Raw genomic sequence first — 20,587 nt, 5'->3', positions numbered from 1 at the left:
GAAAGTCCAGAGACAAGGTAAGATCTGAATGTGGATTTTGATTTTGATTTGGATGAATGATCATGTCAGCTTGATTAAGAGTAATCAACTAGTTCAAACTAAGGAGTACATTTCCATGGCAAAGAGTGAACTTAAACTTGAGTTTTTGCTGATCTAGTCAACACTTAAAACATTACATCATTCTAGTTCTCTCAAAATGAGAAGTAAATATTGCCCTTGAAGGCATTAATAAAACTGCTGCTTTCACTTCACATCAAAGTCAAGCACTGCAGTTTCCTCTTTCTGCTGTACCTCCCCAAAATGCTGTTTTTTAAAAAGAAAAAAACTCCTAAAAGATGCATGTATTTTTTTCCCCTGACTGAACTGAAGTCACTTTGCTTTCTCCAAACACATTGACTATATTTCTAATAAATATTTAAATAATGCAAGCTAATGATACCGAAGGCCTGAGATAACTATTATCAAAACTTTTCCCTTATCAGTTAGAAAGTTCATGAGTATTATATGTAACCCTAACCCTAACCATTAAGTATTGACAAAAATAGTAAAAAAATAAATAAGCCTCATTTCTGTATGAAATTTAGATAATAGAATAGAATAGAATAGAATAGAATAGAATAGAATAGAATAGAATAGAATAGAATAGAATAGAATAGAATAGAATAGAATAGAATAGGAGCTGGAAGGGACCTTGGAGGTCTTCTAGTCCAGCCCCCTGCTTGAACAGCAGAACCTATACCATTTCAGACAAGTGACTAGTCTCTTCTTAAAAACCTCCAGTGATGCAGCGCCCACGATTTCTGGAGGCAAGCTGTTCCACTGGTTAATTGTCCTCACTGTTAGGAAGTTTCTCTTTAATTCCAGGTTGCTTCTCTCTTTGGTCAATTTCCAACCATTGTTTCTTGTCTTGCCCTCTGGTGCTTCGGAGAATAGTTTGATGCCTTCTTTGTGGTAGCCCCTCAAATACTGGAATACTGCTATCATGTCACCTCTGTTTCTTCTTTTCTTTAGACTAGCCATACCCAAGTCCTGCAGCTGTTCTTCATATGTTTTAGTCTCCAGGCCTTTGATCATTTTCGTTGCTCTTGTCTGAACTTTTTCCAAGGTCTCAACATCTTTTTTGTAGTATGGTGACCAGAATTGTTTGCAGTATTCCAGGTGTGGGCTTATTAGGGCTTTATAAAGTGGTACTAATACCTCGTGTGATCTTGATTCTATGTCTCTGTTTATACAACCCAGGATTGTATTAGCTTTTTTGGCTGCTGCTGCACACTGCTGGCTCATAGTCAAGTGATCGTCCACTAGGACTTCAAGGTCCCTCTCACAGTTGCTGTTTTTGAGCCAGGTCTCGCCTAATCTTTACTTAAACCTTTGATTTTTCCTGCCTAAATGTAAAACTACTTTTCTCCACATTAAAACTCATTTTGTTAGATAGGGCCCATTGTTCAAGTTTGTCAAGATCTTTTGGATCCTGAGCTTGTCTTCTGGGGTGTTGACTATTCCTGCCAGTTTGGTGTCATCTGCAGATTTGATGAGATCCCCTTCTATTCCCTCATCTAAATCTTTATATATAATTTATGAAATTTTCCAGTTAGAAAATAAAACTTTTGGGTGCTTGCCTTGGGTTTTCAAAATTTTCCTAGTAGCATAGGAAATCCGAAAGTTATAGACCAATAGCAGTTTATCTATTTGGAAAAAAGATTGGGGGTTTTTTTTATCTGAGGATGGCTAGTAAATTTTAGCTTGAGGCATTTTTAGCTTTCCATATGTGACATAGAATTTGTCAGGTCCAAAGCCAAAAATGACACATTGCTTATACCTAATATACAGGATTTTGCCAAACTGAAGTTGTAACAGATATATTCTGAGAGATTCTAAACTGTGGCTACCCTGAAACTCTTCCCCACTCTTTCATCCACTCTGGACTGTGCAGTCTCGTAATCTGGGCCTCTTTCTGATGTGATCTGCTGCCTCTTCCCTGGGAAAGCTTTGTGTGGCCGAAACTCCTCTATCCTTATTCTCCAGGTACATATTCCATCACAGTATTTGATTTCCAACTAGACAATCCATGTCCTGTTAGGCATTGTTTCAATGATATTCCTAAACTGATAAACTAAACTTTCCTTGTGGGAAGCTGGCAGGGAATATCAGAAATCACAGCACCGCATGGTGGAGCTGCAGTGGCCACAACTTTGACAGCACAATCTGTCTGAAGATCCTTAGAATTTCAATCCCACAGGAGTAATGGGTCCTGGATTTCAGATGCATCCTTTAAGCTGGCCCATTTAAGATAGCAACAGATTTTGCCTAATGATACACTGTTTTGCCCAATTGAAGGTTACAAACACAAACAGGAGAGTTTAATTATATATAGATTATTCATTCTATAGAGTGAAAAAGAGGAAAAGTTGATAAGCCATTATATAATAATTATGTAGAAATATGAGAGTCAGGACAGTGTGGTAGTTCCAGTGTTAGTTTAGGGCCATTCAACTTTAAGTGTACTTTCACCCATGGAACTTAACTAAGTGACTGTAGGTTAGTCACTTTTTTCAGACCAACCTACTTCTTGTATTTTTGTGGGGATAAAAAGAGTGGAGATAGCTATGTAACCGCTTTAATTTTCTAAAGAAATGGTGACATTTATTTTTAATAAACAAATATAATGAGCAGCGATGCATATTATAATCTTATTGTTTTATCTCATTTGTTTGCCATTATGCTGCATATAAATAGCTGATTTTAATACTATTATTAATCTAATACTTGTGTACTTTCAGGGAAGAAAATACCTATTCATTATGAATTCATCTAACTATTCTTCATGGAACAAATCTGATTTAATACGAACATTAATAGCAGTAAAAATGGGCCTTTATTTCATTAATTTCACCTTCACTGCCATTATGAGTATGATGATCATTAATATTATAAGACAGAATTACAAAATGAGGAAAGAAGTCAGATACTTCTTTCTTTGCCACCATCTCATCAGCTCTACTTTATTTTGTGCTTTTGGCATTATAAGCAATGCAATACAAACATTGCACGTGCAAACACTCTGGGTCTGGATCATCTTCAGGGTACAAGCAGCAACGGCAGAATCAGTCCTCATAACTTTAGCTTTGATGGCCCTCAATACTTGCCTTGCCGTTTGCTGGCCTTTGAGATACTTGGCATTTGTGCACTCAGTAAAAAACAAAGTGACAGCTTCTATTTGGATTGGGACTATATTCAAATCTACATTATTGATCATTATTGAAGGTACAGACCAGAATCCAGAGGAAATTTTTGAAGAAGAACCCTCTTGTCCTACAATGCTAGGTGGCAATTTTGCAAAAATATCTGGTCTTCTTCTCATTTCGCTTCTTGCAGCTGCCATAATGACTGGTTATATCTTATTGTGCAGAGAAGGAAAACTTTCTGGTCATTTTAATTCTTCAAATAAGAAAGCCATAAAAACAATTATTATTCATGGCTTGCAGATGAGTTTTCATATTCTTCCACCTTTGGTTATTGGAGCCATTGGAAAAGGAACAGAACACACAGAAATAAAATTTGGAGCTTTTGTTGTTTTCTGCTTTGCACAAAGCTTTAGTCCTGTAGTTTATGGACTTCATAATAAGGAACTGCTGGAGAAATTATGCATCAGAAAAGAAGGAATTCAAGACAGTAACTACTTGGTAAATAATAATAGTAACGCACTGCAGCTTCAAATGACTGAAAATCCAGTAAATGGAAAAATAACTTCTCTATGTAATGTATAAATGCTCAAAGGCAAGTAATGTTATATCTAATAAATTGTGTCTTTCTGTTTCTGAATATGTTTCTGGATTATAATCTTGGATATTTCAGAATTATATACAACGCATGCAATGATTCAACTCAACTGAATTTATGGAGTTAAAAAGTTATATTGGGTATTTCAAGACCAGGGAAATAACCAATGCACAGCTCGGTAAAGGTTCATGACCAACTTGGAAAACAACAGTCATCTGCAGATTCCTCACTTATCTGAAAAGAGGGCAGCCAATTTGTTGGTTCACAGAAACACTGCTACTAAGAAACTAAAAAAAGTGTCTGTCTTAATCAAATTGGTTTCTAAAGTGAAAGTAATTCTCTTGATGAGTGTTCTCTATTCTTATCTCATTCTGTTTCAATGATCATATTTTTAATCAAGGACCAACATAACCAGTTGGGATTTTGGAGTGCTACATTTTTACTTTAAAAAAGGGTCGAACACAAATCTGGGTCCACAAAGAGTCCCAAGTCTCATTGTTTTTAGCCTCAAAACACTCCCATTTGTATTTGGTGTACAATATTTTTCTTACTGCAGCTGGAGGTATATTCTTTCTTTGGACAGTTATATATCCAGCCTTCCAATCTTATGCTTGTAAATGTCAATGCACCTAGTTTGTTGTCATCCACTAGACTCTACTTTATTGACCTCACATATCCTCCATATGCATTCTAGAAAACATGATGATCTAGGGCAGGGGTGTCAAACTCAATTTCATTGAGGGCCACATCAGCATTGCGGTTGCCCTCAGGGGGCCGGGTGGGTATGGCCAGGGTGGGCATGGCCTACTGGGTGGGTGTGGCTAGAGTGTGTATGGCCTACTGGGTGGGCATGGCCAGCTCTACATCGCATCAAGAGTGCCTATGGGGGCCTGGGCAGGAGTGGGACAGATCTGAGGGTCTCTGGCAGAAGGAGGGTCTCTGGGCCAGGGCCAAGGCAGTGGGGGCCGTTCCCTCACTGTTTCCAGGATGGCTTCGTGGGCCACATGAAACCACTTAACGGGCCAGATCCGGCCCCCGGGCCTTGTGTTTGACATGTCTGATCTAGGGCTTTAGTAAGAAGTGGGCAAGCTTGGGGCAGCAGGTTCTCCTGGAGTATGGAGCTATTTGTAAGAAAAGCCTACAACATGCTTTCAAATCCCAACAATGCCTTCCATTTTAAAGGCTTTGTGGTCCCCTATCATAGATAGGTTAGTAAGTGGAACAATTCTTAGTTAAATTGTGCTTGTGTTATATCCTAATTAAGTTTTTTCCCAGTGGGATTCCCAACAAATAGATACAGTAAATAATGATAGACATTCTTTTTTAAAGATTACCATTTCTTCATAGACTATAAGTACTGTGTTTGATAAGATGCCCTTTCATTTTTGTCTTGTTCTTTGAGATCAATAGTGCAACTACGATACCAATTAAGAAAAAAAAATCAGATGGTTTATTTATTTTATTCATTTATATTTCATACTTCTTAATTTAATGTTCACATCCTTTCTCAATAAGACATCTTGCTTTAGGTCTGATCACTTTCTCTCCTGCTTTTTTTCTTTCTATTTTCTCTGGGCTTTTATATTAGAATTGCAATACTTAGAAATTCAAACCAGAATTGTACAAATCCACCATCATTGGTAGATTTAGGAAGTCGTAAGTCTGAGGACCTCGATCTGGTTGTATTTGTATTTCCACATATTGTCTAATTAAAAATAACCAGGTGATTGCCATCTTGCAAAATAAATACATCTAATACTTCTTTATTTTCAAGGATGCTTCTAAATCCTACAAGATCCAGCAAGTTAAAAAAAAAGCAGTGGGTTGTACCCTGATACTTTGTTTTGGAGCACATCAGACATCCAGGTTTTAGAGTGGGAGAAGAGAAAGAGAGAGAACATAAAAATTATTATCCTGAGGAATCTGAGTGGTAAAGTGCTGCATCATGGGCAGCAAGATATTTTGCCTGTGTTTTCATGTTTTTAATTTGTATTTGTATTTGTTTTGCTTAATAAAGTATTTGCTTAAAACAAAAATGTTTCGTTTGGGTGCTTTGCTGTATGTTTCACTCTGTGTGTTTCACCTGATGTGGCTTTGTGAAGTGTTTTTTCAGAGCAAGGATGTGTTTGCCTAAGTAATGGATGTTGTTCCAGATATCATTAGTCACTTGTTTCTCAACTGTTGTTTTCTTCATTAAAACAGAAAATGTTTTATTTCATTTTATTAAGATCCTAATTCTTAGATAAGCTACTTTTTTGCTGCGCCATCAGTTTGCTCTTTTGGGAAATCTCCTTTTTATTGATCGGCAGCAAGTTTGTGAAAGCACTTATACCGATCATTCCAGATGTGTTTGTAAGCCCCAAAGATTTGGGAACAAGGCATCCAAAGTAATAATTCAAATACCGGTATATATTTCTATGTGGCTCTGCATTTTAACGGTCTTTCAACCTGCTCTTTAGAAACATGCTTCAAGCAATCTTGCTGTCATTATTACTTGCATTGGGAGAGAAGGCAGAGAGATGCCATAGAGATAGTTTAGTCTTCTTTCTCCTCTGCCCTCAGTAACCTTCTTGGGCAAGATATATGTGAGGAAATGAGTCATTTGCAGCAAGTCATGCATATTCAGAAAGCATTACAAATTGATCTTTATACAATTAATTGTAACATTAAGGTAAAGTTGAACCACTTGGTATAATAATGGATGAGAAATTATGGGGGAGCAGTGGTTAGAATGCAATATTGCATGCTAACTCTGCCCACTGCCAGGAGTTCAATCCTGACTGGTTCAAGGTTGACTCAGCATTCCATCCTTCCGAGGTTGATAAAATGAGGAGCCAGATTGTTGGGGGCCATATGCTGACTCTGTAAACCACCTATGTAAAGCACTATGAAGCGGTATATAAATCTAAATGCTATTGCTATTTATTGACAAATCAATTTTGTTCCTCCCTCATAAAATGTATGTCCAACATTTGTAACTACAGGGCTCATTACTCAGCAAGAAACTAAATTACAGTTAATTGAGAATATAAGAGAAAAGCAAGATAAAACCTATCTCAACATCCTGGCATATGTTCCAATAAGGGAGAGATACAGTTTCCTTGATAATATGAGCAGAACAACAAAACAAGTTGATGATTTTTGTGGAGTTAGAATTGCTGAGACAAGTTCTTCTGGAAAAAGGAATTTTGGCAAATTATCATTGAGAATAGCTGAAGGAAAACACCATGTCTGGCTTTTAAAAAGGTTCACTGCTGAGCAGGGAATGTGTGTGGTTAATCATATACTTGGTTCCCATCCAGAGTATTCCAAATGCTCCTTGATATGATGTGAAATTAAACTAACTTCATTGTGTTTTCTGCATGAAGAAATCCAATCTTAATCATTTGAAACAAGACAATATCTGGTCTACAGAGAGACAAAGAAAGGCAAGTTTTTTGTATTACTAGGAGGTACCTAGAACCAGTGCTTTTTTTGTAAAAAAAAAAAGGTGCCAGAACTCACACACGTCATACAACCTGCCTTGCCTACCCTACAAGGTTCCATCCAAAAAAGGTGCCGGAACTCCATTCTGGGTATTTTATGACAAAAATGCCCTGCATAGAACATTGAAATTGGTCCATTAACTATACAACATCATTCTGGCCAGGCTGGAGATGCTGTGGAAATCTTGACCCAGTGCCTGCAAGTTATGAGATTCTGAATGGCATCTTTAAAAACCCACAAAGAATCCTAGCAACATATAATTTCTGATTAATCAGAAACACTCTGATTACTTTTCACTCTAGTGATTGATGGGATCATGCCTCTTGTAAGCAAGTAGGTCCATGTCATAAGGGGTCGCCCTGGGCTTATTATCTGCTAAGGCTATGGCCAGGTAAAATGTTGTCCAGTTACATTTATGCACCAGTCCCAGCATCTGGCTTTTTAGGATAACTTCAACAAGCAATTGGGAAAGAGGGAGGGCATTGGTTTATCACTTGTGAGGAAGAGATGTAGGGGTTGCTTGCAAGTGCATACACAAGACACAGATACACAGAGAATCCTTCTATCTTCCTATCTTCCAGCTGGAGTGAAGGCATTGCCTGTGGTAAAATGAAGCACAGCATACAGACTGTATAGTACTGTTTGTTCCAGATGAGACTGAAAAACATTACTTTTGACACAGAACAAGGAAAAAGAAGGAGGGGTTGGATTCACAGCAGGTCAAGAGTGGGTTGAAGATAATGTCATACATTCATGACTTCCATAATTAGTAACTGGGCCATCCTTCAGCTAGGACAAGCAGAACATGCATATGAAACCTTAAACTATTATAAGATACTCTATGTGAGGTGGCCTTTGAAAATGACCCAGAAACTACGGTTGGTTGTAATGTAACTTGCTCATAATCTCCTGGTTTCTGGCCTCCTGTTTTAACCACTGGATCAAACTGGCTCTGTAATTTAAAATGCTATGCTTCTCTCTGAAACTTAGGAAACAATTAAGAAGTAGCTTTGAATATTGTGGTCAACTTTGGTCGGTTATGTATGTAGGAGACATAATGCTAGGTGAGCAAAAGAGTCTGCTATGGGGTATACATAAGAGATAAGAAAATTGATAAGCAAAGCCAAAGTGTGAAAAAGGCAATGGAGGAAAAATTGTGACGATAGACTTGGGACTTCTCATTCTAGTAATCTAGAATGAGACCTGTATCTACTCATATTTTCATGCTTTGAAACTGTTAGGTGCAGACACTGGGGCAGGTAACAGGAGCTCATCCTGTTGCATGGTACCCAAGTCTTGAACTTGGGCTGTCAGCTTTCCAGCCAACAAGCCCAGCGTCTTAACTGCTGAGCCATTGTGCCACTTAATTGAATTAATGTTTAAACAATTGTAGTTATACACATAATTAAAATGTTTATTTCCCATAGATTTAATAGTTTTCCCCTTCTGACAAACAAAAACTATAGTTCAGTAGCAATTTTGGTAGGAAGATTTAGGCCTCGAGTTCAAGAGTTTGTGTGTTAGAAGTTCTAACATATGGCATACAGAGATAGTAATTTAGAATCTGTACATTGTAGATAGATTGTCCAACTTCATACATATACTTGTAATGAGGATAGGGAATATAATAATAATATAATATAATATAATATAATATAATATAATATAATATAATATAATATAATATAATATAATATAATATAATATAATATAATATAATATAATATAATATAACATAACATAACATAACATAACAATATAATATAATATAATATAATATAATATAATATAATATAATATAATATAATATAATATAATATAATATAATATAATATAATATAATATAATATAATATAATATAATATAATATAATATAATATAATATAATATAATAATATAATATAATATTCAGTCAAGGTTATGCCTAATTACTCCATGTTAAATCATCTTATTTGTGCTAAGATTCAGCAATTTAGATCAGATAAACATAAATACTTGTCAACAGAAGCTGGGGATATTGACCACATATAAAAGGTGTTTAATGATGTGGTTGAGAATCATTGCTAAGAAACTTTTGCAAGAGAACCCATTACTGGAATAAAGGAAGATGATGTGATCTTTACTTGAGCTGTGGGCAAGGGATCTAGAGACAGTCCGAAGGTAAACAAAGTTTATCATTAGGACTCTAAAAGCACAACCCGTGAATATTTAGATAAGCATTACAAAGATTGTGCTTAGAATATTATGGGATGGGACCTGTTCAGGGCTTTTTTTTCTCATAGAACGCTCAGAACGGAGTTCCGGCACCTTTTTTGGATGGAACCTTGTAGGGTAGGCAAGGCGGGTTGTATGACATGTGTGAGTTCCGGCAACTTTTTCTTTTACAAAAAAAGCACTGGACCTGTTACATCTAATTGCATGTACAGTAGGTAAAACTATAATCTTATGCTTCAGCAAACAGTACAAATAGCGTGGTGTAAACATGTCTTGGAGGTCCTTTTTTGCTGAAGCTATCAACAAGATGCCACTGTGCTTCTGCGCAGAAATAAAATGTTTGAATTCCACTTTCTTTGACTCTGTGTGATTCATTGGCCCATCGCACCAGGTGAATAAACCCAGTGTTGGCATTGGGCCAATACTTTGGAGAAGTCCCTTCTGTTCCAGGTTTTAATACTTAAATGGCTTAACCAAAAGGATTAGTTTAAAAGAAGGTAAACATAATTTTATTTTTTCATGTTTTATTTTATACAATTCAAACAATAAACATATTTCTCTCTCTACTGTTTTCTCTACAACCGTTCTATGAGGTGGATTGGGCTGAAAGAGAATGACTGGTTCAAAATTCACCATTTTTCTTCCATTCTAGTCTTCCTTTAGATTAAAATTCAGTCTTCCACTTTCTGGTCCAGAACCTTAACCATTGTACTAAACTGGCACTCACCTTATTAACGACAAAAAGATTCCAATGTTATTCAGATGCTGTGAGAACTTACCCTAATAGATCACACACGCTATGCATTAAAAGCCATCTGGAAGCTGTCTGAATCCCAGTCTCTCATATTGCAGTTTCCCTTATATTTTCATATGGCTGTTTTGCTAGAGGAAAAAGGGTCTTGATCAGCCATTTCTTCAAACAAGGCCTGACTCTGACAAGGATGTAAGTAGACCTGTCTGGGCCCAAGATAAACCCCTCAAATGAGAGTGCTGAGTGTTGAGCCTGGCCTCTAATCTCCAGTGTCAGCCACTGTTAACAGATAGATGAAATGGAGTAAAATCATACTTTATGTTTATTCCTTCTCTGCTGCCACTGAAACAGCAATTGCCTTGAGACACATGAGGGTCTAGGCAGCAAAATATGGATGACCACTAGATAACCAAGTGGTTGAGTTTTCTGTACTGTTGCTTATGCCCTACAATGCTTTGAATTCCTGCAGCCCAGTTATGAAGGAGAAGCAGCACTTGCTAGGGAAGCTGTCATGGCTTCCATGGATTTTGCTTTCAATGCATGTGGTGCTGCTCAAGGGTTGGCTGATCCAGGAGTGCCATCAGAGCTAGAAATACCAGTAGTAACAGGAGCAGTAGTGGTCGCTCTTTTCTCTCATACTCTCCTTTGTACTGGGCACTATTGCTTTTTTTGGGGTCCCATTACTAGTATTTAGACTAAATAATCAGGTATAACTGTTAAGACAGACTACAGAAAAACTGTCTTGCTGCCATCTAGTGGTAAAGTAGAGTTTGCAGCCAAGATAAGGTATCCATGTCTTCTGAAGGTATACAGTATAGAACAAGGAATGGACAGGAAGCCAAGAGCGGTTGGCATCCCTGTGCATGCAACTCTTAAGTCTATGCTCTTCATTTATTATTTATAAAATTTATTGGCCGCCCATTTTACCACAGGGTAACTGGGCGACTTACAATCATATACATATGCTTAGATAAAAACATACATACGTTAAAATCATTACAATCCTTAAAATACTTGAAAAGGTGGGAAGGGAAGGTGCAGGTGAGAGGTGGATCTGTTGTTACTCAATTAACCACCACCACTGTGCTGCTCCCCTTTGAGGCCCCAAGCTAACGGCCAGAGCCAGGTCGTGAGGCCCTTACAGAAGGATAGGAAGGTTGGGGCCAACGCACCTCGAGGGACAAGATGCTTCAGAGGGCAGGCACAGCAGCAGAGAGGCCCTTCTCCTGCAACCCACTGGCTGGAACAATTGGGCCGATGGAGCCCACAGCATACCTCCTCTGCCGGCATGGGTGAGATGGGCCAATCCCAGTGGGATGAGGGAGTCCCTCAACATGATGTTGATGCCACTGAGTCCAGAGGATCTAAATGAGTCATTTCTTCAAATCATAATCTAACCTCTTTAGGTTATCTTGGCTTACATTAAAACATGTTATTTGATTACTATGAACTGTTATCACTCTTTCATTAAGATAGTCATTTCACTGAAGACCCATGTCACAGAAACCTGATAGAAACTTGAACAATAATTTCTTGGCCATTCTCTTCATAGTACTTACTCCATTATCAAAGCTTCATAATTGGGTCCAGCCAAGACATCTTGCATTCCCAAGAATACACAAGAAGGTTAGATAAGTACATTTATTGCAATTATAATAACAGAAACACTCTTCATTTAGCAATGCCCCAAAATCTGGCCTTTATTATATTAATCCCCATTGTTTTCTTTTTACCTTTTACCTTATTTCCTTATCTTGAAGGTTGATGCATATTTATCTTTCAAATGGCTTTCTCTCATGTGAGAATCAGACATCCCACCCTCACTAGCTTCAACTTTAGACATACCAAGATTATATGTGGGAAAGGAACATAGTGTTCCACAACATGTATGCAAGAGATTAAAGAGACTATTATGTATTGTAAACAACCAGTGGCAAACTTTTGTATTACCAACAAAGAGATCCATCTCCTCATTGGTTCATGGAAGGCTCTTAGAAAAAGAATCAGAAAGTCTCTGCCCTAATGTACATGGGAATATTTATTTGTTTGATTGATTGATTTTTAATCCCATCTTGATTACTTAAAAATAAGTTTAAGTGGCAAATATACATAATACAGGTAGTCCTCGACTTACAACAGTTCATTTAGTGACTGCTCAAAGTTACAACAGCACTGAAAAATGTAACCATTTTTCACACTTACAACCATTGCAGCATCCTCATGGTCAGGTAATTAAAATTTGGATGCTAGGCAACTGACTCATATTTATGACCTTGCAGTGTCCCAGAGTGATGTGATCATCTTTTGCGACCTTCTTACAAGCAAAGTCAATGGGGAATCCAGATTCAATTACCAACCATGATACTAACTTAACAATTGCAGTGATTCACTTAACAATTGTGGCAAGAAAGGTCATAAAATTGGGCAAAATTCACTCAACGAATGTTTCACTTAGCCACAGAAATGTTGGGCTCAATTGTGGTCATAAGTTGAGGACTACCTGTACATCCTGGGAAATGCTGGGAAAGATTGAGGGCAATAGAAAAAGAGGACGACAGAGAATGAAGTGGCTGGATGGAGTCACTGAAGCAGTAGGCGTGAGCTTAAAGGGACTCCAGAAGATGGTAGAGGACAGGAAGGCCTGGAGGAACGTTGTCCATGGGGTCGCGATGGGTCGGACACGACTTCGCAACTAACAACAACAACCTGTACATCCAATTTTTCCCACAACAACCCTTTGTGGTAGGTTGGGCTGAAAAAGAGCAACTGGCCCAAAGTCACCCAGCGGGTTTCTGGGCCAGCACCTTAATCACTATATTGTTTTAAATTGAAAATAATTGTATAACACCATCCCACCATTTCAATAAACCTTGCTAAAGACTATACAAATATAATCATGTTGAAAAATAGTCACTTGATTTAGGCAGCCACCAAAGAGCCTGACACCACACAGAAAAAAAAATGCAGAGGGGAAGTGGGGTCAAGGGTTGTTCACTAAAAAATAAGGAAATGAATATGCACAGTTCAATATGAATTTACAAATACAAAATGTATCTGCTAGCCTAAGTGCTAGGACTAGGTAGAAAATATTATTTTGAATGAAATGCAAGGGATGCCTCTTGCTTATAACATATTCTGAGAAACTACATAGCTAAACAGAATGCATTTGAGTTTATTTTTTGAGTTTTATAGCCATCAAACTCCAGCCCTGCCAAATGAATTTTAGTATATCTGTTTTCACAAGAATAACCAATGAAATGTCACACATCCTGCTAAGGACGGTTAGCTTTATTTTAAGAATTATATTGCTATCCAGAAAAAACGATCATGCCTTTATCTGTATTTGATTAGTTTGCAAACAGCAGGCAGAAAAAAAAATTCATTTTCTTTTTCCATCTGATTTTTAAAAAAACATTATATTAAAAACAAATAATAAGAAGCTGATAGATTGCAAAGCAATGATTATCCATTAGCATTATACTTATTTAAAATAATGCTGTTGGGTTTTACAAGAGTTTTGTAAATATTCTTAGAAAACAAACCTTATGCCCCTCTACCCAGAAAATGGATAAAAGTAAATGGGGGGGGGGGGGAAGCACTGAAAGTGGTGGTGAGCAATCTCACTAATTTGCCTTGTGCAAATGGAAGTTGTATCATTCCATTCATCATAGCAGTTTTGTGATGGTAGCCATGATCGACTCTCAAAATTCGATATGTACCTACAAACCCCCAAATTTTGTTTACTTTTGGTATGAATCTCTTGTTTCCCAACACCATGACCAAGGCTTGACCAATGTCCTATGGACATTTTATAAATTTTTAGGCAAGTTGCTTGCTATTGCCTCTTTCCTTCCTAGTGTTAAGAGAAAGGGACTTGCCCAGTGGTGGGATTCAGCCGGTTTGCACCACTTTGGCAGAACCGGTAGCTAATTTTTTGTTGCCCAGGCCCAGAATGGACTTCCGGAAGCAGCATCCATGCAGAGAACCGGTTGTTCACATATTTGAATCCCACCACTGGACTTGTCCAAAGTCATCTGTGTCTATGACAGGACTAGAATATACAATCTCTGAGTTTCTAGCCTGGTGTTTTTCACTCCTTCACAAGCTGGCTCTCAAATTACATATATTTATTATTAAAAGCATATCAAGCCATGCTTCTATTAAAGAAAAGTAGAAAATGCAAGTAGCTTACAAAATTAAAATAATGCAGTACTATAGTTATCACGTAAAATTTGCAGTGATATGTGAACAATTCAATCATTTGCTAATTGCAGGGTCGAGCTGAGGAATTTGGTCAATATCTGTTGGATAAAATCGCTCAGATTCGAACCGGCCTGGACTCCAACTGGGCAGAGTCTGACGAACAGGACACGGGCGGTCTTGTCGACGTTATCTGGGAGGAGTTTGATCCTGTGACTCCGAAGGAAGTGGACAGGATTATGAGGAGGTTGAGCTCCACCACATGCTTATTGGACCCGTGCCCTTCCTGGCTGGTTTATGCAGCTCAGGAGGGGACACGAGGCTGGTTCCAGGCGGTCATATCTGCTTCTTTGAGTGAGGGTAACTTCCCCGCCGCCTTGAAGGAGGCGGTGGTGAGACCTCTCCTCAAGAAGCCCGCCTTGGACCCAGCTACATTAAATAACTTTCGTCCAGTCTCCAACCTTCGCTTTCTTGCAAAGGTTGTTGAGAGTGTGGTGGCGCATCAGCCACCTCTGGTCCTGGATGAAGCGGATTATCTAGACCCGTGCCAATTGGGTTTCAGGCCCGGGTACAGCACGGAGACGGCATTGGTCGCTCTGGTGAATGATCTCTGGAGGGCCCGGGACAGGGGATATTCCTCTGTCCTAGTCTTATTAGACCTCTCGGCGGCTTTCGATACCATCGACCATGGTATCCTGCTGCGGCGCCTCAGGGGACTGGGAGTGGGAGGCACAGTTCTTCGGTGGTTCTCCTCCTATCTCCTGGGACGCTCGCAGTCGGTGTTGGCAGGGGAACAAAGGTCGACCCCAAGGTCTCTCGTTTGTGGAGTTCCTCAGGGGTCGGTCCTCTCGCCTCTCCTGTTCAACATCTACATGAAACCGCTGGGTGAGATCATTCGTGGTTTGGGAGTGGGTTACCATCAGTATGCTGATGACACCCAGCTTTTCATCTCGACCCCAAACCACATCAGTGATGCCCTCGACGTGATGTCCCGTTGCCTGGAAGCGGTCCGGGAATGGATGGGGAGGAACAGGCTTCAACTCAACCCGGACAAGACTGAATGGCTGTACATACCGGCATGTCAGGATATGCAGAGTATTCCATCCCTTAATATTGGGGGCGAGTTATTGCCCCCCATAGATAGGGCTCGCAACCTGGGTGTCCTCCTAGATTCACAGCTCTCCTTAGAAGATCACATAGGAGCTGTGACTAGGGGGGCTTTCACTCAGGTTCACCTGGTGCGCCAACTACGACCCTATCTGGACCTGGATGCCTTGCGTACAGTCACCCATGCACTTGTGACTACTGCAACGCCCTTTACATGGGGCTGCCCTTGAGAACCACTCGGAAGCTTCAGCTGGTACAGAGTGCACGAACACTTTTTGGGGCTTCCCGATACTCCCATATTACACCTCTGCTCCGTGAGCTGCACTGGCTTCCAGTTGCCTTCCGAGTGAAATTCAAGGTGCTAGTGATGACATACAAAGCCCTACATGGCATGGGTCCGGAGTACCTACGGGAGCACCTACTGCCAGCGTCAACACCCCTCCGTCCTGTGCGCTCCCACAGAGAGGGCCTCCTCAGGGTGCCACCGGTCAGAGAATGCCGGCTGGTGACCCCCAGGGGGAGAGCATTCTCAGTGGGTGCGCCAACCCTTTGGAACTGCTTGCCAGCCGAAATCCGGATGGGCCCCGACCTTCGCACCTTCCGGCGTGACTTAAAAACCTACCGGTATCTATTCCAGCAAGCCGGCCTGGCCTGATAGATTTGGGATTTTATTTGTTTTATTATTGCTTTATTGTATACTTACTTTGCTCTGTACACCGCCCTGAGTCCTCCGGGAGAAGGGCGATATATAAAACAAATAAATAAAATAAATAAATAAATAATTTTAAGCATCAAAACAAACTTAGGGAAAGCAAATAGCCGCAAAAAAGTTAGTAAAATGGGCCACAACTCACTTAACAACCTAACTTGGCTCCATTGTGGTTGTAAGTTGAGGACTGTATGTAACTGGGCAAGATGTAGGCATAAAGAACCAGAAGGTGTCTGATGTCAGCTGAGCATCACATAGTGAGGCGAATTATTAAAAAAAACCAAAACATTGAAAATGTTAGGTTTGCTGATTTGGCATATTTTATTTAAAGCTTTTTATTCAATGCATGTCAACTTTATGTGCTATGTAAATATCTCATTGAGTTGAAATGATGATTAAAGAAATAGAAACTAATAAAGTAAATTTAATGGAGTTAAACTATTATATTCAAACAACTTTTGCAGCTCTATTTTGAAGTTTGAAATAATAGCTTAGAGACATGACATGACAGCTTGTTAGCAGGCAATTCCCTTGTTTAAGAAGGAAAATGAAAGCACTTAGTATAGCAACTGCTTCTATAATACTGCTAGTTGGTGGCCTTCTGACTGCAACAACCAAGCAGAAAAGCCTTTCAGTGGTGCCTGATTTTTCTGGAAAGGACAAACAATACTGTTATTATTCAGAGACAAGTAAGTGCCTTGCTCCTTTATGGTGTTCGTGGCATAATTTTTGCTTTGTGGCTATTTGCTTTCCCTAAGTTTGTTTTGATACTTAAAATTAGCAAATGATTGTATTGTTCACATATCACTGCAAATTTTACATGATAACTATAGTACTGCATTATTTTAATTTTGTAAGCTACTTGCATTTTCTACTTTTCTTTAATAGAAACATGGCTTGATATGCTTTTAATAATAAATATACATAATTTGAGAGCCAGCTTGTGAAGGATTGAAAAACACCAGGCTAGAAACTCAGAGATTGTATATTCTGAACAGATGACTTTGGGCAAGTCCAGGATTTTGTGGAATTTGATACTCAAATCATGAAGTTGAGGACAATAACAAAAGTTGGGAGCTTTTTAAAAAAAGGCAGGGGATCAGAAATTTATAAGACAATCCCACATTATGCTTTTCTACAGAATTGAATAAAATCCTATAAGCAAGGGCTCAAAGTTTATATGACTATGCTATAATTTCTATTTTAAACAGCAATAAAGAAGAAAAAGGCTTTAGGATTCTTTATTACTTTTCCCTTTATCACAATCTTTACTTGTTTAAGTAGAATTTTTCTTCATTTATAGTGTAAATGGAAAGCTCAGGCTGTTCTTATTTAATTCATGAACAAATATGCTGAGAATGGAGGAAATATTTAATGTTAATGTTTGTTTGTTTGTTTGTTTGTTTGTGGGGGGTTGGAGACAGGCATTTGTACCAAAAGGGATTTCCAGATTAACTATACTAGTGGCATAAACACATTGGTGTTTGATGTAAGATTCAGTGGATCTGAAACATTCAAAGACTATTTTGTAGAGAATTAGAAATAAGAGCACTTTTGAAACGTTCCAGTAGACTTGAGAGAATAAAGCATACAACCCTTGGTAATCCTTTGTAATGGGAAGGCTTTCATTCTTCTCTAGTCAGGCTTTTTTCCCTTCTATTAACAGTTTAGTCTTAGTGGTCATCATAAGCTGTTCCACTCCTCCCTATTTTTCCTGAGAGGAAATTCTGGCAATAAATAGAAAGCAAGACATGTTTCTGTTTCAGACAGTTAAAAACCACACACACTTTTTTCTCCTTTATTTCCACCATATATATTTTATGCAATGTGTACGTTTCTTTTTAACAAAACAATTTTTTTTAAAGATCCTATCTTCATTTTTAAAAATCTGATCCTGCTGCCTTGATTGAGGACCTATTCGGTGTCTCTAATGCAGTGAAATAAGATAACACGCTATTAATTTCAAAAGCAAAAGAAAAGCTGTTTCAACGCTGTTTGTGACAGCGATTGGCTTTAGTGTTTGTGGTTTACTTTAATTATTTTTTAAAAAGTTAGATCTGGATTGTTAAAATTGAGAGTACTTCAGCGGCTGTGCTGACTTCCATGATGCCAAAATGTCAATGTACCACAATAGCAGAGATAGCCTATGAATAAAAAGAATATCAGAAACAACAATAAACAAGAAGCAGCATCTCATCTTAAGAAGGGGGCATGCTGTGAATTCAGCCCGATTATGGCCAATCTGCTTTTTTCTGCTACAGGGAGCATGTATCAGTATATACCACTTAAGTCATCTTAGTATTTTATAGGTCACTGGGTTTTTTTAGGAGTAACATTTATGGTCATTCTCCATGGCATAGAACAATGCAGAAGATATGATTCTTCATTTTCTAGCAGGCGCTGATTTTAGGAACTCTTTAAGGATGGAAAGGCATTTTGAAGCATAAGCCGTATTGCAAAATAGCTTCCATTTATGCCTTGCAGATATATTTAGCTGTAACCATGCTTGTGGTTAAACAGGGTGCAACACAGAAGCAGACAGCTGATTCTGCAGCCAGACCTCATGTGCCTGTGATTTTGTCAATAGGCTCAGCATTTCAGTAATCCACTGCAGAATTAGTGTTTTAGCAATGGTGGTCTCACCTCTTAAATGCTTAACAACAGCTACAGCAAAGTAAATTATTTGTCATAAAGAAAATAGCAAAACAGAACAATAGTACTATAGAGCTAGGACCTAATACGTACTATGTGAAATCTTCATTCATCAAGGAGGGTATTGTTGCGGATTTTCTTTCCAATCCTCTTTTTTTAAAAAAAAGAAAAAGAAATCTTCTGTTTTTCTCAGTAGGAGATGGCTGTGGTCAGTAGAAAGCGATCTGCAGACAGGTTTTGCCAGAAAATCTGCCATACTTCAAGGTTGCATTGATGAAGAAACTAGAGCTTTGCTGAACACAGCATAGTAACAATTTACCTTGCATCATCAGTTGATGGCAGGTTTCCCCCCCCCCTTCTTCTCCTTTGTTCCCTCCCACACGGTTGCTGTAAGACAGAGCATATTTGCAATGTCACTTAACAACATTAATCAGATACTGCATATAAGGTGAGCTGTCCCTTGCCTTTTCTCGTAGTGGATCTGTGCTGCTGTGCCTGTCTCTCTGTCTCATTCTGTTGCAAGCATAAAATGGCAGGCAGGATTAATGCAGCTTGCGCTGCCTGCATGATCTTGAGACTGAATTCATTATACCATGCCTAGTATTTCTAAAGGGAGCATGTAAATGCTCTGTGTGCCTTATCATGCCATAGCAAGGGCTTGTTCTTCCTAATAGAGATTGCTGTATAAGCAAGCATTTTCAGAATTCAATTTCATTTTCCGTACCGTTAGTTAATAGCTCATTGTTGCACTTCAAAACCAGCATTGGGTCTTTTGTTATTACTATTATTTTAAAATGAATTAAGCGGAAGCTGCTTCCAGTTGGTGTCACTCTTTTTCCCCTTTGCCTTGGCTGCTCTTTAAATAATGTATGTTGTATTGCTAATTAATGGCAATATCAAATTAAACCCTTCGAAACTGACGTATTTCTTATAAAGCCCATGCAATCTATTTTTAACTCTTACTGCGTAAGAGGTGTGCATAGGGCTTTGGTAGCTGAGTTTTTCTTTTCAGCAGGGGCAATCATCCTGGGCTGATGTTCAAGCAGATGTGACAAGGGGCCTTTGCAGTCAGTGGTCATCTTCAAGCCTTGAACCTTCAGAAAAGGAGAGGAAAGTCCTGTGCTGCAGCTTTAAAAACAAACCACCACCTTCCACTACCACCTTGGATGAGAAGATCTCTCCGCATTCCACATCTCTCCTTCCCATTGATAAATTCAGCAATCTTGGTCACAGTCTATTCAAAGCAAGGTGTTTTTGAAAACAGCTTCTTTTTTCCTTTGGGTTTTTTTTAATAGTCAAGCTTTCATAGTCTCTCCATTGCTTTAAACAAGAATGGCTGAGTGCACTGCCATGCTAAGACTTAATTAAACCACATAAACAGGTAGGTGAAGATTTGCATGTTTTTTTTACCAATTGTTATTCCACAATGGAAGAATATGAAAATACAGACACTGAGCTGATAATCTGTTAAATAAGTATATTTTGTAATTAAATACTTCTAAAATATTTAACTTGTATTTATTGAAGAGACAATTTTGTCAGTTTAAAAACATACCTCTTTCAGAATTGAAAATAGCATTTTTGCTAGGTAATCAGGGCGTGGCACCGCTTATGCAATAAAAGACTTTTTAGAAAGCTCAACAATTTTAAAACATTTGAAAGTCAACTATGAAAATGAATAGACTTTT

This window comes from Vipera berus, assembly GCF_964194415.1.
Source record: "Vipera berus genome assembly, chromosome: 5".
Lineage (NCBI taxonomy): Eukaryota > Metazoa > Chordata > Lepidosauria > Squamata > Viperidae > Vipera > Vipera berus.
Note: the sequence above shows the minus strand (reverse complement) of the source record.